General features: G+C 35.3%; 10 non-coding genes across 10 annotated transcripts; all 10 read right to left on the reverse strand.

Moving 5' to 3' along the window:
* Nucleotides 1-321: 321 nt before the first annotated feature.
* TRNAS-CGA (transfer RNA serine (anticodon CGA)) lies at nucleotides 322-403 on the reverse strand. Its single transcript has one exon. It is a non-coding gene; the product is annotated as a tRNA-Ser (tRNA).
* A 773-nt stretch (nucleotides 404-1,176) lies between these two features.
* TRNAS-UGA (transfer RNA serine (anticodon UGA)) lies at nucleotides 1,177-1,258 on the reverse strand. Its single transcript has one exon. It is a non-coding gene; the product is annotated as a tRNA-Ser (tRNA).
* A 1,596-nt stretch (nucleotides 1,259-2,854) lies between these two features.
* Nucleotides 2,855-2,936, reverse strand: TRNAS-CGA (transfer RNA serine (anticodon CGA)). Its single transcript has one exon. It is a non-coding gene; the product is annotated as a tRNA-Ser (tRNA).
* A 1,594-nt stretch (nucleotides 2,937-4,530) lies between these two features.
* TRNAS-CGA (transfer RNA serine (anticodon CGA)) lies at nucleotides 4,531-4,612 on the reverse strand. The gene has a single exon. It is a non-coding gene; the product is annotated as a tRNA-Ser (tRNA).
* Nucleotides 4,613-11,261: 6,649 nt separating this feature from the next.
* Nucleotides 11,262-11,343, reverse strand: TRNAS-UGA (transfer RNA serine (anticodon UGA)). The gene has a single exon. It is a non-coding gene; the product is annotated as a tRNA-Ser (tRNA).
* A 1,597-nt stretch (nucleotides 11,344-12,940) lies between these two features.
* On the reverse strand, nucleotides 12,941-13,022 carry TRNAS-CGA (transfer RNA serine (anticodon CGA)). The gene has a single exon. It is a non-coding gene; the product is annotated as a tRNA-Ser (tRNA).
* Nucleotides 13,023-14,618: 1,596 nt separating this feature from the next.
* Nucleotides 14,619-14,700, reverse strand: TRNAS-CGA (transfer RNA serine (anticodon CGA)). The gene has a single exon. It is a non-coding gene; the product is annotated as a tRNA-Ser (tRNA).
* Nucleotides 14,701-16,418: 1,718 nt separating this feature from the next.
* TRNAS-UGA (transfer RNA serine (anticodon UGA)) lies at nucleotides 16,419-16,500 on the reverse strand. The gene has a single exon. It is a non-coding gene; the product is annotated as a tRNA-Ser (tRNA).
* Nucleotides 16,501-21,818: 5,318 nt separating this feature from the next.
* On the reverse strand, nucleotides 21,819-21,900 carry TRNAS-UGA (transfer RNA serine (anticodon UGA)). The gene has a single exon. It is a non-coding gene; the product is annotated as a tRNA-Ser (tRNA).
* Nucleotides 21,901-23,496: 1,596 nt separating this feature from the next.
* Nucleotides 23,497-23,578, reverse strand: TRNAS-UGA (transfer RNA serine (anticodon UGA)). The gene has a single exon. It is a non-coding gene; the product is annotated as a tRNA-Ser (tRNA).
* Nucleotides 23,579-24,570: the final 992 nt, after the last annotated feature.

Below are 24,570 nucleotides of genomic sequence, written 5' to 3' on the forward strand. Positions count from 1 at the left end.
TGGTTCTCAGTTGTCTTTTTGGAACCAGTTTAAATACTTTAATTGACATTTTATTGCTGAAAGAAATTTGGTGTAGAGGATTTCCAGCTATCAATACATAGATTTCTGTTATCTGCAAATGATGTCATCAATATCATGGGAAACATCTAGTAATATTTCTTTAAGTTTTCATACTTGTTGATTTCATTCTTGAGACAGATTTCGACTCAAATATATTTAGTTGTCCCATTTTCATATGTCTTGGCCCATTTTAATAATATACTGTATATATTATTTTACTGTTTTCGAGAAAGTCCAAAGTTTTGAACAAGTAAAACACTGCGCTGTGAACAGGATTTGAACCTGTGCGGGGATACCCCATTGGATTTCGAGTCGAACGCCTTAACCACTCTGCCATCACAGCCAACTGTTGAATAAACTATCAGATGTTTTTGCCATGTGAGCACAGAGGGAGAGCCTGTGAGAAGATTTTGGTCTAAGTTCACCTGAATCTCTACTGAACTACAAAGCCATGAGCATGAAAACTAGACTGACTTACTGAAGAGAAAGAAGTGGTCTGAGATCAAAGAGTAGAAGGAGATAAATGGATTGTATATTAAGAAACGCAGTGATTTTGTTGACCACATGTTTCTCATGCTTAAAATTGTGGATGGACACCGCGCACTGCCAGGGAATTAATCTGCATTTTTTTTATTATTCCCAACTTTTACTATATTTTCTTTTCACTAATCTTTCATAAGCAAAATCCAATCTTTTCAAAACTAATACAATAAACTGAACATGATTTCATCCAACATGAAGATTTCAAGTCCATCGTCTTAAAAATGCAGCCATCAAAATATATGGCATTGCTGATGGTTCTCAGTTGTCTTTTTGGAACCAGTTTAAATACTTTAATTGACATTTTATTGCTGAAAGAAATTTGGTGTAGAGGATTTCCAGCTATCAATACATAGATTTCTATTATCTGCAAATGATGTCATCAATATCATGGGAAACATCTAGTAATATTTCTTGGCGTTTTCATACTGCTAAATGTCATTCTTGAGGCAGATTTCGATTCAAACATGTTAAGTTGTCCCATTTTCATATCACTTGGCCCGTTTTAATAATATACTGTATATATTATTTTACTCTTTTCGAGAAGGTCCAAAGTTTTGACCAAGTAAAACACTGCGCTGTGAACAGGATTTGAACCTGTGCGGGGATACCCCATTGGCTTTCAAGTCCAATGCCTTAACCACTCGGCCATCACAGCCAACTGTTGAATAATCTATCAGATGTTTTTGCCATGTGAGCACAGAGGGAGAGCCTGTGAGAAGATTTTGCACTAAGTTCACCTGAATCTCTACTGAACTACAAAGCCATGAGCATGAAAACTAGACTGACTTACTGAAGAGAAAGAAGTGGTCTGAGATCAAAGAGTAGAAGGAGATAAATGGATTGTATATTAAGAAACGCAGTGATTTTGTTGACCACATGTTTCTCATGCTTAAAATTGTGGTTGGACACCGCGCACTGCCAGGGAATTAATCTGCATTTTTTTTATTATTCCCAACTTTTACTATATTTTCTTTTCACTAATCTTTCATAAGCAAAATCCAATCTTTTCAAAACTAATACAATAAACTGAACATGATTTCATCCAACATGAAGATTTCAAGTCCATCGTCTTAAAAATGCAGCCATCAAAATATATGGCATTGCTGATGGTTCTCAGTTGTCTTTTTGGAACCAGTTTAAATACTTTAATTGACATTTTATTGCTGAAAGAAATTTGGTGTAGAGGATTTCCAGCTATCAATACATAGATTTCTATTATCTGCAAATGATGTCATCAATATCATGGGAAACATCTAGTAATATTTCTTTAAGCTTTCATACTTGTTAATTTCATTCTTGAGACAGATTTCGACTCAGATATATTTAGTTGTCCCATTTTCATATGTCTTGGCCCATTTTAATAATATACTGTATATATTATTTTACTCTTTTCGAGAAGGTCCAAAGATTTGACCAAGTAAAATACTGCACTGTGAACAGGATTTGAACCTGTGTGGGGATTTGCGGCCATCAAAGCCAATTATAGGCTCACCTTATCAGATGTGTTTGCCATGTGAACACAGAGAACAGCCTGTGAAAAGATTTTGGCCTAAATTCGCATGAATATCTATTGTAGGATACAGCCATGAGCAAGAGAACTTGACTGACTTACTGAATAGAAAGGAGTGGTCTGAGATTAACGAGTAGAAGGAGATGAATGGATTGTATATTGAGAAACGCAGAGATTTTGTTGACCACGTGTTTCTCATGGTTAAAATTGTCTTTGGTTTCCGCACACTGTCAGGGAATTAATCTGTATTGTTTTATTATTCCCAGCTTTTACTATATTTTCTTTTCACTAATCTTTCATGTGCAAAATCCAATCTTTTCAAAGGTAAAACAATAAACTGTGAACACGATTTCATCCAACATGAAGATTTCAAGTCCATCGTCTTAAAAATGCAGCCATCAAAATATATGGCATTGCTGATGGTTCTCAGTTGTCTTTTTGGAACCAGTTTAAATACTTTCATTGACTTTTTATTGCTGAAAGAAATTTGGTGTAGAGGATTTCCAGCAACCAATACATAGATTTCTATTATCTGCAAATGATGTCATCAATATCATGGGAAACATCGAGTAATATTTCTTGGCGTTTTCATACTACTAAATCTCATTCTTGAGGCAGATTTCGATTCAAACATGTTAAGTTGTCCCATTTTCATATCACTTGGCCCGTTTTAATAATATACTGTATATATTATTTTACTCTTTTCGAGAAGGTCCAAAGTTTTGACCAAGTAAAACACTGCGCTGTGAACAGGATTTGCACCTGTGCGGGGATACCCCATTGGATTTCGAGTCCAACGCCTTAACCACTCGGCCATCACAGCCAACTGTTGAATAATCTATCAGATGTTTTTGCCATGTGAGCACAGAGGGAGAGCCTGTGAGAAGATTTTGCTCTAAGTTCACCTGAATCTCTACTGAACTACAAAGCCATGAGCATGAAAACTAGACTGACTTACTGAAGAGAAAGAAGTGGTCTGAGATCAAAGAGTAGAAGGAGATAAATGGATTGTATATTAAGAAACGCAGTGATTTTGTTGACCACATGTTTCTCATGCTTAAAATTGTGGTTGGACACCGCGCACTGCCAGGGAATTAATCTGCATTTTTTTTATTATTCCCAACTTTTACTATATTTTCTTTTCACTAATCTTTGATAAGCAAAATCCAATCTTTTCAAAACTAATACAATAAACTGAACATGATTTCATCCAACATGAAGATTTCAAGTCCATCGTCTTAAAAATGCAGCCATCAAAATATATGGCATTGCTGATGGTTCTCAGTTGTCTTTTTGGAACCAGTTTAAATACTTTAATTGACATTTTATTGCTGAAAGAAATTTGGTGTAGAGGATTTCCAGCTATCAATACATAAATTTCTATTGTCTGCAAATGATGTCATCAATATCATGGGAAACATCTAGTAATATTTCTTTAAGTTTTCATACTTGTTAATTTCATTCTTGAGACAGATTTCGAGTCAAATATATTTAGTTGTCCCATTTTCATATGTCTTGGCCATTTTAATAATATACTGTATATATTATTTTACTCTTTTCGAGAAGGTCCAAAGATTTGACCAAGTAAAATACTGCACTGTGAACAGGATTTGAACCTGTGTGGGGATTTGCGGCCATCACAGCCAATTATAGGCTCACCTTATCAGATGTGTTTGCCATGTGAACACAGAGAACAGCCTGTGAAAAGATTTTGGCCTAAATTCACATGAATATCTATTGTAGGATACAGCCATGAGCAAGAGAACTTGACTGACTTACTGAATAGAAAGGAGTGGTCTGAGATTAAAGAGTAGAAGGAGATGAATGGATTGTATATTGAGAAACGCAGAGATTTTGTTGACCACATGTTTCTCATGGTTAAAATTGTCTTTGGTTTCCGCACACTGTCAGGGAATTAATCTGTATTGTTTTATTATTCCCAGCTTTTACTATATTTTCTTTTCACTTATCTTTCATGTGCAAAATCCAATCTTTTCAAAGGTAAAACAATAAACTGTGAACACGTTTCATCCAACATGAAGATTTCAAGTCCATCGTCTTAAAAATGCAGCCATCAAAATATATGGCATTGCTGATGGTTCTCAGTTGTCTTTTTGGAACCAGTTTAAATACTTTCATTGACTTTTTATTGCTGAAAGAAATTTGGTGTAGAGGATTTCCAGCAACCAATACATAGATTTCTATTATCTGCAAATGATGTCATCAATATCATGGGAAACATCGAGTAATATTTCTTGGCGTTTTCATACTACTTAATCTCATTCTTGAGGCAGATTTCGATTCAAACATGTTAAGTTGTCCCATTTTCATATCACTTGGCCCGTTTTAATAATATACTGTATATATTATTTTACTCTTTTCGAGAAGGTCCAAAGTTTTGACCAAGTAAAACACTGCGCTGTGAACAGGATTTGAACCTGTGCGGGGATACCCCATTGGATTTCGAGTCCAACGCCTTAACCACTTGGCCATCACAGCCAACTGTTGAATAATCTATCAGATGTTTTTGCCATGTGAGCACAGCGGGAGAGCCTGTGAGAAGATTTTGCTCTAAGTTCACCTGAATCTCTACTGAACTACAAAGCCATGAGCATGAAAACTAGACTGACTTACTGAAGAGAAAGAATTGGTCTGAGATCAAAGAGTAGAAGGAGATAAATGGATTGTATATTAAGAAACGCAGTGATTTTGTTGACCACATGTTTCTTATGCTTAAAATTGTGGTTGGACACCGCGCACTGCCAGGGAATTAATCTGCATTTTATTATTCCCAACTTTTACTATATTTTCTTTTCACTAATCTTTCATAAGCAAAATCCAATCTTTTCAAAACTAATACAATAAACTGAACATGATTTCATCCAACATGAAGATTTCAAGTTCATCGTCTTAAAAATGCAGCCATCAAAATATATGGCATTGCTGATGGTTCTCAGTTATCTTTTTGGAACCAGTTTAAATACTTTAATTGACATTTTATTGCTGAAAGAAATTTGGTGTAGAGGATTTCCAGCTATTAATACATAGATTTCTATTATCTGCAAATGATGTAATCAATATCATGGGAAACATCTAGTAATATTTCTTTAAGCTTTCATACTTGTTAATTTCATTCTTGAGACAGATTTCGACTCAAATATATTTAATTGTCCCATTTTCATATGTCTTGGCCCATTTTAATAATATACTGTATATATTATTTTACTCTTTTCGAGAAGGTCCAAAGTTTTGACCAAGTAAAATACTGCACTGTGAACAGGATTTGAACCTGTGTGGGGATTTGCGGCCATCTCAGCCAATTATAGGCTCACCTTATCAGATGTGTTTGCCATGTGAACACAGAGAACAGCCTGTGAAAAGATTTTGGCCTAAATTCGCATGAATATCTATTGTAGGATACAGCCATGAGCAAGAGAACTTGACTGACTTACTGAATAGAAAGGAGTGGTCTGAGATTAAAGAGTAGAAGGAGATGAATGGATTGTATATTGAGAAACACAGAGATTTTGTTGACCACATGTTTCTCATGGTTAAAATTGTCTTTGGTTTCCACACACTGTCAGGGAATTAATCTGCATTGTTTTATTATTCCCAGCGTCTACTATATTTTCTTTTCACTAATCTTTCATGTGCAAAATCCAATCTTTTCAAAGGTAAAACAATAAACTGTGAACACGATTTCATCCAACATGAAGATTTCAAGTCCATCGTCTTAAAAATGCAGCCATTAAAATAGTGATTTTGTTGACCACATGTTTCTCATGCTTAAAATTGTGGTTGGACACCGCGCACTGCCAGGGAATTAATCTGCATTTTTTTTATTATTCCCAACTTTTACTATATTTTCTTTTCACTAATCTTTCATAAGCAAAATCCAATCTTTTCAAAACTAATACAATAAACTGAACATGATTTCATCCAACATGAAGATTTCAAGTCCATCGTCTTAAAAATGCAGCCATCAAAATTTATGGCATTGCTGATGGTTCTCAGCTGTCTTTTTGGAACCAGTTTAAATACTTTAATTGACATTTTATTGCTGAAAGAAATTTGGTGTAGAGGATTTCCAGCTATCAATACATAGATTTCTATTATCTGCAAATGATGTCATCAATATCATGGGAAACATCGAGTAATATTTCTTTAAGTTTTCATACTTGTTAATTTAATTCTTGAGACAGATTTCGACTCAAACATATTTAGTTGTCCCATTTTCATATGTCTTGGCCCATTTTAATAATATACTGTATATATTATTTTACTCTTTTCGAGAAGGTCCAAAGTTTTGACCAAGTAAAACATTGCACTGTGATCAGGATTTGAACCTGTGTGGGGATTTGCGGCCATCACAGCCAATTATAGGCTCACTTTATCAGATGTGTTTGCCATGTAAACACAGAGAACAGCCTGTGAGAAGATTTTGGCCTAAGTTCGCATGAATATCTATTTAGGATACAGCCATGAGCAAGAGAACTTGACTGACTTACTGAAGAGAAAGGAGTGGTCTGAGATCAAAGAGTAGAAGGAGATGAATGGATTGTATATTGAGAAACGCAGAGATTTTGTTGACCACATGTTTCTCATGGTTAAAATTGTCTTTGGTTTCCACACACTGTCAGGGAATTAATCTGCATTGTTTTATTATTCCCAGCGTCTACTATATTTTCTTTTCACTAATCTTTCATGTGCAAAATCCAATCTTTTCAAAGGTAAAACAATAAACTGTGAACACGATTTCATGCAACATGAAGATTTCAAGTCCATCGTCTTAAAAATGCAGCCATCAATATAGTGATTTTGTTGACCACATGTTTCTCATGCTTAAAATTGTGGTTGGACACCGCGCACTGCCAGGGAATTAATCTGCATTTTTTTTATTATTCCCAACTTTTACTATATTTTCTTTTCACTATTCTTTCATAAGCAAAATCCAATCTTTTCAAAACTGATACAATAAACTGAACATGATTTCATCCAACATCAAGATTTCAAGTCCATCGTCTTAAAAATGCAGCCATCAAAATATATGGCATTGCTGATGGTTCTCAGTTGTCTTTTTGGAACCAGGTTAAATACTTTAATTGACATTTTATTGCTGAAAGAAATTTGGTGTAGAGGATTTCCAGCTATCAATACATAGATTTCTATTATCTGCAAATGATGTAATCAATATCATGGGAAACATCTAGTAATATTTCTTTAAGTCTTCATACTTGTTAATTTCATTCTTGAGACAGATTTCGACTCAAATATATTTAGTTGTTCCATTTTCATATGGCTTGGCCCATTTTAATAATATACTGTATATATTATTTTACTCTTTTCGAGAAGGTCCAAAGATTTGACCAAGTAAAATACTGCACAGTGAACAGGATTTGAACCTGTGTGGGGATTTGCGGCCATCACAGCCAATTATAGGCTCACCTTATCAGATGTGTTTGCCATGTGAACACAGAGAACAGCCTGTGAAAAGATTGTGGCCTAAATTCGCATGAATATCTATTGTAGGATACAGCCATGAGCAAGAGAACTTGACTGACTTACTGAATAGAAAGGAGTGGTCTGAGATTAAAGAGTAGAAGGAGATGAATGGATTGTATATTGAGAAACGCAGAGATTTTGTTGACCACGTGTTTCTCATGGTTAAAATTGTCTTTGGTTTCCGCACACTGTCAGGGAATTAATCTGTATTATTCCCAGCTTTTACTATATTTTCTTTTCACTAATCTTTCATGTGCAAAATCCAATCTTTTCAAAGGTAAAACAATAAACTGTGAACACGATTTCATCCAACATGAAGATTTCAATTCCATCGTCTTAAAAATGCAGCCATCAAAATAGTGATTTTGTTGACCACATGTTTCTCATGCTTAAAATTGTGGTTGGACACCGCGCACTGCCAGGGAATTAATCTGCATTTTTTTTATTATTCCCAACTTTTACTATATTTTCTTTTCACTAATCTTTCATAAGCAAAATCCAATCTTTTCAAAACTAATACAATAAACTGAACATTATTTCATCCAACATGAAGATTTCAAGTCCATCGTCTTAAAAATGCAGCCATCAAAATATATGGCATTGCTGATGGTTCTCAGTTGTCTTTTTGGAACCAGTTTAAATACTTTAATTGACATTTTATTGCTGAAATAAATTTGGTGTAGAGGATTTCCAGCTATCAATACATAGATTTCTATTATCTGCAAATGATGTCATCAATATCATGGGAAACATCGAGTAATATTTCTTGAAGTTTTCATACTGCTTAATTTCATTCTTGAGACAGATTTCGACTCAAACATATTTAGTTGTCCCATTTTCATATGTCTTGGCCCATTTTAATAATATACTGTATATATTATTTTACTCTTTTCGAGAAGGTCCAAAGTTTTGACCAAGTAAAACATTGCACTGTGATCAGGATTTGAACCTGTGTGGGGATTTGTGGCCATCACAGCCAATTATAGGCTCACTTTATCAGATGTGTTTGCCATGTGAATACAGAGAACAGCCTGTGAGAAGATTTTGGCCTAAAGGGCCTTTTACACTAAGCAACGCACCAGCGATAACAATAGCGATCCGACCAGGCATAGATCGCTGTTGTGTCGTTACGTGATCGCTAGATAGCTTTCAAACAGTCCACTCTCGTCAACGACTCTAGAGAGATCAGCGATCTGCATAGCGACCTTGTTGCTCGTTGAGTACCTTTCACATTACTAAACCACAAACGATTCAGACCTCGGTGGGCATGCTTCAGCGTTTAATTTACAACGCCCCCCAAAGCGCCGATTGGTGGTCACCGCTGCGCTGTCATTGGCCGGCGGCGTCATTAAAGAGGACGTAATAGCGTTACAGTTTAAATCTCTGGAGCGCCATGGTTAGCTTCTAAACCAGCATTTTTCTCCCTAGAGACAAAAGTGCATTTTTGGTTAGATTTCGCTATTCGTCCTTCAGCAACCCTCTTGAAGAATCATCATCGTTGGTTTTTTTCAAATACCTGAGGCGTTCCAGCGTTGTCTTTTATAGCTTTTTTGTCAGATACATTTCGCACATTGTCAGCGCTGTAAAGACCAATAGGGAAGAGGAGGCGTGGCCGGTAAGTCACGCCTGTGTCGCTGAGCCATGCGTCATTATTGACGTCGCTCATCGTTTTTAAAGCTTCAAACACAACGATAATTACTGAACAGCGGGACGTCAGTGATGGAAAAATGTACCTGCACATTCGAGCATGATCAGCGATAGCCGACGGGGGGTCCGGTCGCTGCTACCTTTCACACTTAACGAGATCGCTAGCGTGATCACTGTCGCGTCACAATATCGGTGTCGCTTGAGCGATATCACTAGCGATCTCGCTTAGTGTAAAACCCCCTTTAGTTCGCATGAATATCTATTTAGGATACAGCCATGAGCAAGAGAACTTGACTGACTTACTGAAGAGAAAGGAGTGGTCTGAGATCAAAGAGTAGAAGGAGATGAATGGATTGTATATTGAGAAACACAGAGATTTTGTTGACCACATGTTTCTCATGGTTAAAATTGTCTTTGGTTTCCACACACTGTCAGGGAATTAATCTGCATTGTTTTATTATTCCCAGCGTCTACTATATTTTCTTTTCACTAATCTTTCATGTGCAAAATCCAATCTTTTCAAAGGTAAAACAATAAACTGTGAACACGATTTCATCCAACATGAAGATTTCAAGTCCATCGTCTTAAAAATGCAGTCATCAAGATAGTGATTTTGTTGACCACATGTTTCTCATGCTTAAAATTGTGGTTGGACACCGCGCACTGCCAGGGAATTAATCTGCATTTTTTTTATTATTCCCAAGTTTTACTATATTTTCTTTTCACTATTCTTTCATAAGCAAAATCCAATCTTTTCAAAACTGATACAATAAACTGAACATGATTTCATCCAACATCAAGATTTCAAGTCCATTGTCTTAAAAATGCAGCCATCAAAATATATGGCATTGCTGATGGTTCTCAGTTGTCTTTTTGGAACCAGTTTAAATACTTTAATTGACATTTTATTGCTGAAAGAAATTTGGTGTAGAGGATTTCCAGCTATCAATACATAGATTTCTATTATCTGCAAATGATGTCATCAATATCATGGGAAACATCTAGTAATATTTCTTTAAGTTTTCATACTTGTTAATTTCATTCTTGAGACAGATTTCGACTCAAATATATTTATTTGTCCCATTTTCATATGTCTTGGCCCATTTTAATAATATACTGTATATATTATTTTACTCTTTTCGAGAAGGTCCAAAGTTTTGACCAAGTAAAACACTGCACAGTGAACAGGATTTGAACCTGTGTGGGGATTTACGGCCATCACAGCCAATTATAGGCTCACCTTATCAGATGTGTTTGCCATGTGAACACAGAGAACAGCCTGTGAAAAGATTTTGGCCTAAATTCGCATGAATATCTATTGTAGGATACAGCCATGAGCAAGAGAACTTGACTGACTTACTGAATAGAAAGGAGTGGTCTGAGATTAAAGAGTAGAAGGAGATGAGTGGATTGTATATTGAGAAACGCAGAGATTTTGTTGACCACGTGTTTCTCATAGTTAAAATTGTCTTTGGTTTCCGCACACTGTCAGGGAATTAATCTGTATTGTTTTATTATTCCCAGCTTTTACTATATTTTCTTTTCACTAATCTTTCATGTGCAAAATCCAATCTTTTCAAAGGTAAAACAATAAACTGTGAACACGATTTCATCTAACATTAAGATTTCAAGTCCATCGTCTTAAAAATGCAGCCATCAAAATATATGGCATTGCTGATGGTTCTCAGTTGTCTTTTTGGAACCAGTTTAAATACTTTCATTGACTTTTTATTGCTGAAAGAAATTTGGTGTAGAGGATTTCCAGCTATCAATACATAGATTTCTATTATCTGCAAATGATGTCATCAATATCATGGGAAACATCGAGTAATATTTCTTGGAGTTTTCATACTGCTAAATCTCATTCTTGAGGAAGATTTCGAGTCAAACATGTTAAGTTGTCCCATTTTCCTATCACTTGGCCCGTTTTAATAATATACTGTATATATTATTTTACTCTTTTCGAGAAGGTCCAAAGTTTTGACCAAGTAAAACAGTGCACTGTGAACAGGATTTGAACCTGTGCGGGGATACCCCATTGGATTTCAAGTCCAACGCCTTAACCAGTCGGCCAGCACAGCCAACTGTTGAGTAATCTATCAGATGTTTTTGCCATGTGAGCACAGAGGGAGAGCCTGTGAGAAGATTTTGGTCTAAGTTCACCTGAATCTCTACTGAACTACAAAGCCATGAGCATGAAAACTAGACTGACTTACTGAAGAGAAAGAAGTGGTCTGAGATCAAAGAGTAGAAGGAGATAAATGGATTGTATATTAAGAAACGCAGTGATTTTGTTGACCACATGTTTCTCATGGTTAAAATTGTGGTTGGACACCGCGCACTGCCAGGGAATTAATCTGCATTTTTTTTATTATTCCCAACTTTTACTATATTTTCTTTTCACTAATCTGTGATAAGCAAAATCCAATCTTTTCAAAACTAATACAATAAACTGAACATGATTTCATCCAACATGAAGATTTCAAGTCCATCGTCTTAAAAATGCAGCCATCAAAATATATGGCATTGCTGATGGTTCTCAGTTGTCTTTTTGGAACCAGTTTAAATACTTTAATTGACATTTTATTGCTGAAAGAAATTTGGTGTAGAGGATTTCCAGCTATCAATACATAGATTTCTATTATCTGCAAATGATGTCATCAATATCATGGGAAACATCTAGTAATATTTCTTTAAGTTTTCATACTTGTTAATTTCATTCTTGAGACAGATTTCGACTCAAATATATTTAGTTGTCCCATTTTCATATGTCTTGGCCCATTTTAATAATATACTGTATATATTATTTTACTCTTTTCGAGAAGGTCCAAAGTTTTGACCAAGTAAAACACTGCACTGTGAACAGGATTTGAACCTGTGTGGGGATTTGCGGCCATCACAGCCAATTATAGGCTCACTTTATCAGATGTGTTTGCCATGTGAACACAGAGAACAGCCTGTGAAAAGATTTTGGCCTAAATTCACAAGAATATCTATTGTAGGATACAGCCATGAGCAAGAGAACTTGACTGACTTACTGAAGAGAAAGGAGTGATCTGAGATTAAAGAGTAGAAGGAGATGAATGGATTGTATATTGAGAAACGCAGAGATTTTGTTGACCACGTGTTTCTCATGGTTAAAATTGTCTTTGGTTTCCGCACACTGTCAGGGAATTAATCTGCATTGTTTTATTATTCCCAGCTTTTACAATATTTTCTTTTCACTAATCTTTCTTGTGCAAAATCCAATCTTTTCAAAGGTAAAACAATAAACTGTGAACACCATTTCATCCAACATGAAGATTTCAAGTCCATCGTCTTTAAAATGCAGCCATCAAAATATATGGCATTGCTGATGGTTCTCAGTTGTCTTTTTGGAACCAGTTTAAATACTTTCATTGACTTTTTATTGCTGAAAGAAATTTGGTGTAGAGGATTTCCAGCAACCAATACATAGATTTCTATTATCTGCAAATGATGTCACCAATATCATGGGAAACATCGAGTAATATTTCTTGAAGTTTTCATACTGCTTAATTTCATTCTTGAGGCAGATTTTGAGTCAAACATGTTGGAGTTCTCCCATTTTCATATCACTTTGCCAGTTTTAATAATATACTGTATATATTATTTCACTCTTTTCGAGAAGGTCCAAAGGTTTGACCAAGTAAAACACTGCACTGTGAACAGGGTTTGAACCTGGGCAGGTATACCCCATTGGATTTCGAGTCCAACACCTACACCACTCTGCCATCACAGCCAACTGTTGAATAAGCTATCAGATGTTTTTGCCATGTGAGCACAGAGGGAGAGCCTGTGAGAAGATTTTGGTCTAAGTTCACCTGAATCTCTACTGAACTACACAGCCATGAGCATGAAAACTAGACTGACTTACTGAAGAGAAAGAAGTGGTCTGAGATCAAAGAGTAGAAGGAGATATATGGATTGTATATTAAGAAACGCAGTGATTTTGTTGACCACATGTTTCTCATGCTTAAAATTGTGGTTGGACACCACGCACTGCCAGGGAATTAATCTGCATTTTTTTATTATTCCCAACTTTTACTATACTTTCTTTTCACTAATCTTTCATAAGCAAAATCCAATCTTTTCAAAACCAATACAACAAACTGAACATGATTTCATCCAACATGAAGATTTCAAGTCCATCGTCTTAAAAATGCAGCCATCAAAATATATGGCATTGCTGATGGTTCTCAGTTGTCTTTTTGGAACCAGTTTAAATACTTTAATTGACATTTTATTGCTGAAAGAAATTTGGTGTAGAAGATTTCCAGCTATCAATACATAGATTTCTATTATCTGCAAATGATGTCATCAATATCATGGGAAACATATAGTAATATTTCTTTAAGTTTTCATACTTGTTAATTTCATTCTTGAGACAGATTTTGACTCAAATATATTTAGTTGTCGCATTTTCATATGTCTTGGCCCATTTTAATAATATATTGTATATATTATTTTACTCTTTTCGAGAAGTTCCAAAGTTTTGACCAAGTAAAACACTGCACTGTGAACAGGATTTGAACCTGTTTGGGGATTTGCTGCCATCACAGCCAATTATAGGCTCACTTTATCAGATGTGTTTGCCATGTGAACACAGAGAACAGCCTGTGAAAAGATTTTGGCCTAAATTCGCATGAATATCTATTGTAGGATACAGCCATGAGCAAGATAACTTGACTGACTTACTGAAGAGAAAGGAGTGGTCTGAGATCAAAGAGTAGAAGGAGATGAATGGATTGTATATTGAGAAACGCAGAGATTTTGTTGACCACGTGTTTCTCATGGTTAAAATTGTCTTTGGTTTCCGCACACTGTCAGGGAATTAATCTGCATTGCTTTATTATTCCCAGCTTCTACTATATTTTCTTTTCACTAATCTTTCATGTGCAAAATCCAATCTTTTCAAAGGTAAAACAATAAACTGTGAACACGATTTCATCCAACATGAAGATTTCAAGTCCATCGTCTTAAAAATGCAGCCATCAAAATATATGGAATTGCTGATGGTTCTCAGTTGTCTTTTTGGAACCAGTTTAAATACTTTCATTGACTTTTTATTGCTGAAAGAAATTTGGTGTAGAGGATTTCCAGCAACCAATACATAGATTTCTATTATCTGCAAATGATGTCATCAATATCATGGGAAACAACAAGTAATATTTCTTGAAGTTTTCATACTGCTTAATTTCATTCTTGAGGAAGATTTTGAGTCAAACATGTTGGAGCTGTCCCATTTTCATATCACTTGGCCCGTTTTAATAATATACTGTATATATTATTTTACTCTTTTAGAGAAGGTCCAAAGTTTTGACCAAGTAAAACACCACGCTGTGAACAGGAATTGAACCTGTGCGGGGATACCCCATGGGAATTCGAGTCCACCGCCTTAACCACTCGGCCATCTCAGCCAACTATTGAATAATCTATTAGATGTTTTTGCCATGTGAGCACAGAGGGAGACCCTGTGAGAAGATTTTGGTCTAAGTTCACCTGAATCTCTACTGAACTACACAGCCATGAGCATGAAAACTAGACTGACTTACTGAAGAGAAAGAAGTGGTCTGAGATCAAAGAGTAGAAGGAGATAAATGGATTGTATATTAAGAAACGCAGTGATTTTGTTGACCACATGTTTCTCATGCTTAAAATTGTGGTTGGACACCGCGCACTGCCAGAGAATTAATCTGGTCTGAGATTATAGAGTAGAAGGAGATGAATGGATTGTATATTGAGAAACGCAGAGATTTTGTTGACCACGTGTTTCTCATGGTTAAAATTGTCTTTGGTTTCCGCACACTGTCAGGGAATTAATCTGCATTGTTTTATTATTCCCAGCTTTTACTATATTTTCTTTTCACTAATTTTTCATGTGCAAAATCCAATCTTTTCAAAGGTAAAACAATAAATTGTGAACACGATTTCATCCAACATGAAGATTTCAAGCCATCGTCTTAAAAATGCAGCCATCAAAATATATGGCATTGCTGATGTTTCTCAGTTGTCTTTTTGGAACCAGTTTAAATACTTTAATTGACATTTTATTGCTGAAAGAAATTTGGTGTAGAGGATTTCCAGCTATCAATACATAGATTTCTATTATCTGCAAATGATGTCATCAATATCATGGGAAACATCTAGTAATATTTCTTGAAGTTTTCATACTTGTTAATTTCATTCTTGAGACAGATTTCGACTCAAATATATTTAGTTGTCCCATTTTCATATGTCTTGTCCCATTTTAATAATATACTGTATATATTATTTTACTCTTTTCGAGAAGGTCCAAAGTTTTGACCAAGTAAAACACTGCACTGTGAACAGGATTTGAACCTGTGTGGGGATTTGCGGCCATGACAGCCAATTAAAGGCTCACTTTATCAGATGTGTTTGCCATGTGAACACAGAGAACAGCCTGTGAAAAGATTTTGGCCTAAATTCGCATGAATATCTATTGTAGGATACAGCCATGAGCAAGAGAACTTGACTGACTTACTGAAGAGAAAGGAGTGGTCTGAGATTAAAGAGTAGAAGGAGATGAATGGATTGTATATTGAGAAACGCAGAGATTTTGTTGACCACGTGTTTCTCATGGTTAAAATTGTCTTTGGTTTCCGCACACTGTCAGGGAATTAATCTGCATTGTTTTATTATTCCCAGCTTTTACTATATTTTCTTTTCACTAATCTTTCATGTGCAAAATCCAATCTTTTCAAAGGTAAAACAATAAACTGTGAACACGATTTCATCCAACATGAAGATTTCAAGTCCATCGTCTTAAAAATGCAGCCATCAAAATATATGGCATTGTTCTCAGTTGTCTTTTTGGAATCAGTTTAAATACTTTCATTGAACTTTTATTGCTGAAAGAAATTTGGTGTAGAGAATTTCCAGCAACCAGTACATAGATTTCTATTATCTGCAAATGATGTCAACAATATCATGGGAAAAATGGAGTAATATTTCTTGAAGTTTTCATACTGCTTAATTTCATTCTTGAGGCAGCTTTTGAGTAAAACATGTTGGAGTTGTCCCATTTTCATATCACTTGGCCCGTTTTAATAATATACTGTATATATCATTTTACTCTTTTCGAGAGGGTCCAAAGTTTTGACCAAGTAAAACACTGCGCTGTGAACAGGATTTGAACCTGTGCGGGGATACCCCACTGGATTTCAAGTCCAACACCTTAACCACTCGGCCATCACAGCCAACTGTTGAATAATTTATCAGATGTTTTTGCCATGTGAGCACAGAGGGAGAGCCTGTGAGAAGATTTTGGTCTAAGTTCACCTGAATCTCTACTGAACTACAAAGCCATGAGCATGAAAACTAGACTGACTTACTGAAGAGAAAGAAGTGGTCTGAGATCAAAGAATAGAAGGAGATAAATGGAATGTATATTAAGAATCGCAGTGATTTTGTTGACCACATGTTTCTCCTGCTTAAAATTGTGGTTGGACACCGCGCACTGCCAGGGAATTAATCTGCATTTTTTTATTATTCCCAGCCTTTACTATATTTTCTTTTCACTAATCTTTCATGTGCAAAATCCAATCTTTTCAAAGGTAAAACAATAAACTGTGAACACGATTTCATCCAACATGAAGATTTCAAGTCCATCGTCTTAAAAATGCAGCCATCAAAATATATGGCATTGCTGATGGTTCTCAGTTGTCTTTTTGGAACCAGTTTAAAAACTTCAATTGACATTTTATTGCTGAAAGAAATTTGGTGTAGAGGATTTCCAGCTATCAGTACATAGATTTCTATTATCTGCAAATGATGTCATCAATATCATGGGAAACATCTAGTAATATTTCTTTAAGTTTTCATACTTGTTAATTTCATTCTTGAGACAGATTTCGACTCAAATATATTTAGTTGTCCCATTTTCATATGTCTTGGCCCATTTTAATAATATACTGTATATATTATTTTACTCTTTTCGAGAAGGTCCAAAGTTTTGACCAAGTAAAACATTGCACTTTGATCAGGATTTGAACGTGTGTGGGGATTTGCGGCCATCACAGCCAATTATAGGCTCACTTTATCAGATGTGTTTGCCATGTGAACACATACAACAGCCTGTGAGAAGATTTTGGCCTAAGTTCGCATGAATATCTATTTAGGATACAGCCATGAGCAAGAGAACTTGACTGACTTACTGAAGAGAAAGGAGTGGTCTGAGATCAAAGAGTAGAAGGAGATGAATGGATTGTATATTGAGAAACGCAGAGATTTTGTTGACCACATGTTTCTCATGGTTAAAATTGTCTTTGGTTTCCACACACTGTCAGGGAATTAATCTGCATTGTTTTATTATTCCCAGCGTCTACTATATTTTCTTTTCACTAATCTTTCATGTGCAAAATCCAATCTTTTCAAAGGTAAAACAATAAACTGTGAACACGATTTCATCCAACATGAAGATTTCAAGTCCATCGTCTTAAAAATGCAGCCATCAAAATAGTGATTTTGTTGACCACATGTTTCTCATGCTTAAAATTGTGGTTGGACACCGCGCACTGCCAGGGAATTAATCTGCATTTTTTTATTATTCCCAACTTTTACTATATTTTCTTTTCACTAATCTTTCATAAGCAAAATGCAATCTTTTCAAAACTGATACAATAAACTGAACATGATTTCATCCAACATCAAGATTCAAGTCCATCGTCTTAAAAATGCAGCCATCAAAATATATGGCATTGCTGATGGTTCTCAGTTGTCTTTTTGGAACCAGTTTAAATACTTTAATTGACATTTTATTGCTGAAAGAAATTTGGTGTAGAGGATTTCCAGCTATCAATACATAGATTTCTATTATCTGCAAATGATGTCATCAATATCATGGGAAACATCTAGTAATATTTCTTTAAGTTTTCATACTTGTTAATTTCATTCTTGAGACAGATTTCGACTCAAACATATTTAGTTGTCCCATTTTCATATGTCTTGTCCCATTTTAATAATATACTGTATATATTATTTTACTCTTTTCGAGAAGGTCCAAAGTTTTGACCAAGTAAATCATTGCACTGTGATCAGGATTTGAACATGTGTGGGGATTTGCGGCCATCACAGCCAATTATAGGCTCACTTTATCAGATGTGTTTGCCATGTGAACACAGAGAACAGCCTGTGAGAAGATTTTGGCCTAAGTTCGCATGAATATCTATTTAGGATACAGCCATGAGCAAGAGAACTTGACTGACTTACTGAAGAGAAAGTAGTGGTCTGAGATTAAAGAGTAGAAGGAGATGAATGGATTGTATATTGAGAAACGCAGAGATTTTGTTGACCACGTGTTTCTCATGGTTAAAATTGTCTTTGGTTTCCGCACACTGTCAGAGAATTAATCTGCATTGTTTTATTATTCCCAGCTTCTACTATATTTTCTTTTCACTAATCTTTCATTTGCAAAATCCAATCTTTTCAAAGGTAAAACAATAAACTGTGAACACGATTTCATCCAACATGAAGATTTCAAGTCCATCGTCTTAAAAATGCAGCCATCAAAATATATGGCATTGCTGATGGTTCTCAGTTGTCTTTTTGGAACCAGTTTAAATACTTTCATTGACTTTTTATTGCTGAAAAAAATTTGGTGTAGGGGATTTCCAGCAACCAATACATAGATTTCTATTATCTGCAAATGATGTCATCAATATCATGGGAGACATCGAGTAATATTTCTTTGAGTTTTCATACTGCTAAATCTCATTCTTGAGGCAGATTTCGAGTCAAACATGTTAAGTTGTCTCATTTTCATATCACTTGGCCCGTTTTAATAATATACTGTATATATTATTTTACTCTTTTAGAGAAGGTCCAAAGTTTTGACCAAGTAAAACACTGTGCTGTGAACAGGATTTGAACCTGTGCGGGGATACCCCATCGGATTTGAAGTCCAACACCTTAACCACTCGGCCATCACAGCCAACTGTTGCATAATCTATCAGATGTTTTTGCCATGTGAGCACAGAGGGAGAGCCTGTGAGAAGATTTTGGTCTAAGTTCACCTGAATGTCTACTGAACTACAAAGCCATGAGCATGAAAACTAGACTGACTTACTGAAGAGAAAGAAGTGGTCTGAGATCAAAGAGTAGAAGGAGATAAATGGATTGTATAATAAGAAACGCAGTGATTTTGTTGACCACATGTTTCTCATGGTTAAAATTGTGGTTGGACACCGCGCACTGCCAGGGAATTAATCTGCATTTTTTTTATTATTCCCAACTTTTACTATATTTTCTTTTCACTAATCTTTGATAAGCAAAATCCAATCTTTTCAAAACTAATACAATAAACTGAACATGATTTCATCCAACATGAAGATTTCAAGTCCATCGTCTTAAAAATGCAGCCATCAAAATATATGGCATTGCTGATGGTTCTCAGTTGTCTTTTTGGAACCAGTTTAAATACTTTAATTGACATTTTATTGCTGAAAGATATTTGTTGTAGAGGATTTCCAGCTATCAATACATAGATTTCTATTATCTGCAAATGATGTCATCAATATCATGGGAAACATCTAGTAATATTTCTTTAAGTTTTCATACTTGTTAATTTCATTCTTGAGACAGATTTCGACTCAAACATATTTAGTTGTCCCATTTTCATATGTCTTGTCCCATTTTAATAATATACTGTATATATTATTTTACTCTTTTCGAGAAGGTCCAAAGTTTTGACCAAGTAAATCATTGCACTGTGATCAGGATTTGAACATGTGTGGGGATTTGCGGCCATCACAGCCAATTATAGGCTCACTTTATCAGATGTGTTTGCCATGTGAACACAGAGAACAGCCTGTGAGAAGATTTTGGCCTAAGTTCGCATGAATATCTATTTAGGATACAGCCATGAGCAAGAGAACTTGACTGACTTACTGAAGAGAAACGAGTGGTCTGAGATCAAAGAGTAGAAGGAGATGAATGGATTGTATATTGAGAAATGCAGAGATTTTGTTGACCACATGTTTCTCATGGTTAAAATTGTCTTTGGTTTCCACACACTGTCAGGGAATTAATCTGCATTGTTTTATTATTCCCAGCGTCTACTATATTTTCTTTTCACTAATCTTTCATGTGCAAAATCCAATCTTTTCAAAGGTAAAACAATAAACTGTGAACACGATTTCATCCAACATGAAGATTTCAAGTCCATCGTCTTAAAAATGCAGCCATCAAAATAGTGATTTTGTTGACCACATGTTTCTCATGCTTAAAATTGTGGTTGGACACCGCGCACTGCCAGGGAATTAATCTGCTTTTTTTTATTATTCCCTACTTTTACTATATTTTCTTTTCACTAATCTTTCATAAGCAAAATCCAATCTTTTCAAAACTAATACAATAAACTGAACATGATTTCATCCAACATGAAGATTTCAAGTCCATCGTCTTAAAAATGCAGCCATCAAAATATATGGCATTGCTGATGGTTCTCAGTTGTCTTTTTGGAACCAGTTTAAATACTTTAATTGACATTTTATTGCTGAAAGAAATTTGGTGTAGAGGATTTCCAGCTATCAATACATAGATTTCTATTATCTGCAAATGATGTCATCAATATCATGGGAAACATCTAGTAATATTTCTTTAAGTTTTCATACTTGTTAATTTCATTCTTGAGACAGATTTCGACTCAAATATATTTAATTGTCCCATTTTCATATGTCTTGGCCCATTTTAATAATATACTGTATATATTATTTTACTCTTTTCGAGAAGGTCCAAAGTTTTGAACAAGTAAAACACTGCACTGTGAACAGGATTTGAACCTGTGTGGGGATTTGCGGCCATCACAGCCAATTATAGGCTCACCTTATCAGATGTGTTTGCCATGTGAACACAGAGAACAGCCTGTGAAAAGATTTTGGCCTAAATTCGCATGAATATCTATTGTAGGATACAGCCATGAGCAAGAGAACTTGACTGACTTACTGAATAGAAAGGAGTGGTCTGAGATTAAAGAGTAGAAGGAGATGAGTGGATTGTATATTGAGAAACGCAGAGATTTTGTTGACCACGTGTTTCTCATGGTTAAAATTGTCTTTGGTTTCCGCACACTGTCACGGAATTAATCTGTATTGTTTTATTATTCCCAGCTTTTACTATATTTTCTTTTCACTAATCTTTCATGTGCAAAATCCAATCTTTTCAAAGGTAAAACAATAAACTGTGAACACGATTTCATCCAACATGAAGATTTCAAGTCCATCATCTTAAAAATGCAGCCATCAAAATATATGGCATTGCTGATGGTTATCAGTTGTCTTTTTGGAACCAGTTTAAATACTTTCATTGACTTTTTATTGCTGAAAGAAATTTGGTGTAGAGGATCGAGTAATATTTCTTGGAGTTTTCATACTGCTAAATCTCATTCTTGACGCATATTTTGAGTCAAACATGTTAAGTTGTCCCATTTTCATATCACTTGGCCCGTTTTAATAATATACTGTATATATTATTTTACTCTTTTCGAGAAGGTCCAAAGTTTTGACCTAGTAAAACAGTGCACTGTGGACAGGATTTGAACCTGTGCGGGGATACCCCATTGGATTTCAAGTCCAACACCTTAACCACTCGGCCATCACAGCCAAATGTTGAATAAACTATCAGATGTTTTTGCCATGTGAGCACAGAGGGAGAGCCTGTGAGAAGATTTTGGTCTAAGTTCACCTGAATCTCTACTGAACTACAAAGCCATGAGCATGAAAACTAGACTGACTTACTGAAGAGAAAGAAGTGGTCTGAGATCAAAGAGTAGAAGGAGATAAATGGATTGTATATTAAGAAACGCAGTGATTTTGTTGACCACATGTTTCTCATGGTTAAAATTGTGGTTGGACACCGCGCACTGCCAGGGAATTAATCTGCATTTTTTTTATTATTCCCAACTTTTACTATATTTTCTTTTCACTAATCTGTGATAAGCAAAATCCAATCTTTTCAAAACTAAAACAATAAACTGAACATGATTTCATCCAACATGAAGATTTCAATTCCATCGTCTTAAAAATGCAGCCATCAAAATATATGGCATTGCTGATGGTTCTCAGTTGTCTTTTTGGAACCAGTTTAAATACTTTAATTGATATTTTATTGCTGAAAGATATTTGGTGTAGAGGATTTCCAGCTATCAATACATAGATTTCTATTATCTGCAAATGATGTCATCAATATCATGGAAAACATCTAGTAATATTTCTTTAAGTTTTCATACTTGTTAATTTCATTCTTGAGACAGATTTCGACTCAAACATATTTAGTTGTCCCATTTTCATATGTCTTGGCCCATTTTAATAATATACTGTATATATTATTTTACTCTTTTCGAGAAGGTCCAAAGTTTTGACCAAGTAAAACATTGCACTGTGATGAGGATTTGAACCTGTGTGTGGATTTGCAGCCATCACAGCCTATTATAGGCTCACTTTATCAGATGTGTTTGCCATGTGAACACAGAGAACAGCCTGTGAGAAGATTTTGGCCTAAGTTCGCATGAATATCTATTGTAGGATACAGCCATGAGCAAGAGAACTTGACTGACTTACTGAAGAGAAAGGAGTGGTCTGAGATCAAAGAGTAGAAGGAGATGAATGGATTGTATATTGAGAAACGCAGAGATTTTGTTGACCACATGTTTCTAATGGTTAAAATTGTCTTTGGTTTCCACACACTGTCAGGGAATTAATCTGCATTGTTTTATTATTCCCAGCGTCTACTATATTTTCTTTTCACTAATCTTTCATGTGCAAAATCCAATCTTTTCAAAGGTAAAACAATAAACTGTGAACACGATTTCATCCAACATGAAGATTTCAAGTCCATCGTCTTAAAAATGCAGCCATCAAAATATATGGCATTGCTGATGGTTCTCAGTTGTCTTTTTGGAACCAGTTTAAATACTTTCATTGACTTTTTATTGCTGAAAGAAATTTGGTGTAGAGGATTTCCAGCAACCAATACATAGATTTCTATTATCTGCAAATGATGTCATCAATATCATGGGAAACATCGAGTAATATTTCTTGGAGTTTTCATACTGCTAAATCTCATTCTTGAGGCAGATTTCGAGTCAAACATGTTAAGTTGTCCCATTTTCATATCACTTGGCCCGTTTTAATAATATACTGTATATATTATTTTACTCTTTTCGAGAAGGTCCAAAGTTTTGACCTAGTAAAACACTGCACTGTGGACAGGATTTGAACCTGTGTGGGGATACCTCATTGGATTTCAAGTCCAACACCTTAACCACTCTGCCATCACAGCCAACTGTTGAATAAACTATCAGATGTTTTTGCCATGTGAGCACAGAGGGAGAGCCTGTGAGAAGATTTTGGTCTAAGTTCACCTGAATATCTACTGAACTACAAAGCCATGAGCATGAAAACTAGACTGACTTACTGAAGAGAAAGAAGTGGTCTGAGATCAAAGAGTAGAAGGAGATAAATGGATTGTATATTAAGAAACGCAGTGATTTTGTTGACCACATGTTTCTCATGGTTAAAATTGTGGTTGGACACCGCGCACTGCCAGGGAATTAATCTGCATTTTTTTTATTATTCACAACTTTTACTATATTTTCTTTTCACTAATCTGTGATAAGCAAAATCCAATCTTTTCAAAACTAATACAATAAACTGAACATGATTTCATCCAACATGAAGATTTCAAGTCCATCGTCTTAAAAATGCAGCCATCAAAATATATGGCATTGCTGATGGTTCTCAGTTGTCTTTTTGGAACCAGTTTAAATACTTTCATTGACTTTTTATTGCTGAAAGAAATTTGGTGTAGAGGATTTCCAGCAACCAATACATAGATTTCTATTATCTGCAAATGATGTCATCAATATCATGGGAAACATCGAGTAATATTTCTTGGAGTTTTCATACTGCTAAATCTCATTCTTGAGGCAGATTTCGAGTCAAACATGTTAAGTTGTCCCATTTTCATATCACTTGGCCCGTTTTAATAATATACTGTATATATTATTTTACTCTTTTCGAGAAGGTCCAAAGTTTTGACCAAGTAAAACATTGCACTGTGATGAGGATTTGAACCTGTGTGGGGATTTGCAGCCATCACAGCCAATTATAGGCTCACTTTATCAGATGTGTTTGCCATGTGAACACAGACAACAGCCTGTGAGAAGATTTTGGCCTAAGTTCGCATGAATATCTATTTAGGATACAGCCATGAGCAAGAGAACTTGACTGACTTACTGAAGAGAAAGGAGTGGTCTGAGATCAAAGAGTAGA

The sequence above is a fragment of the Dendrobates tinctorius genome, unplaced genomic scaffold (genome assembly GCF_039654945.1).
Source record: "Dendrobates tinctorius isolate UK_male_01 unplaced genomic scaffold, ASM3965494v1 ptg000151l, whole genome shotgun sequence".
In the NCBI taxonomy this organism is placed as follows: Eukaryota; Metazoa; Chordata; class Amphibia; order Anura; family Dendrobatidae; genus Dendrobates; species Dendrobates tinctorius.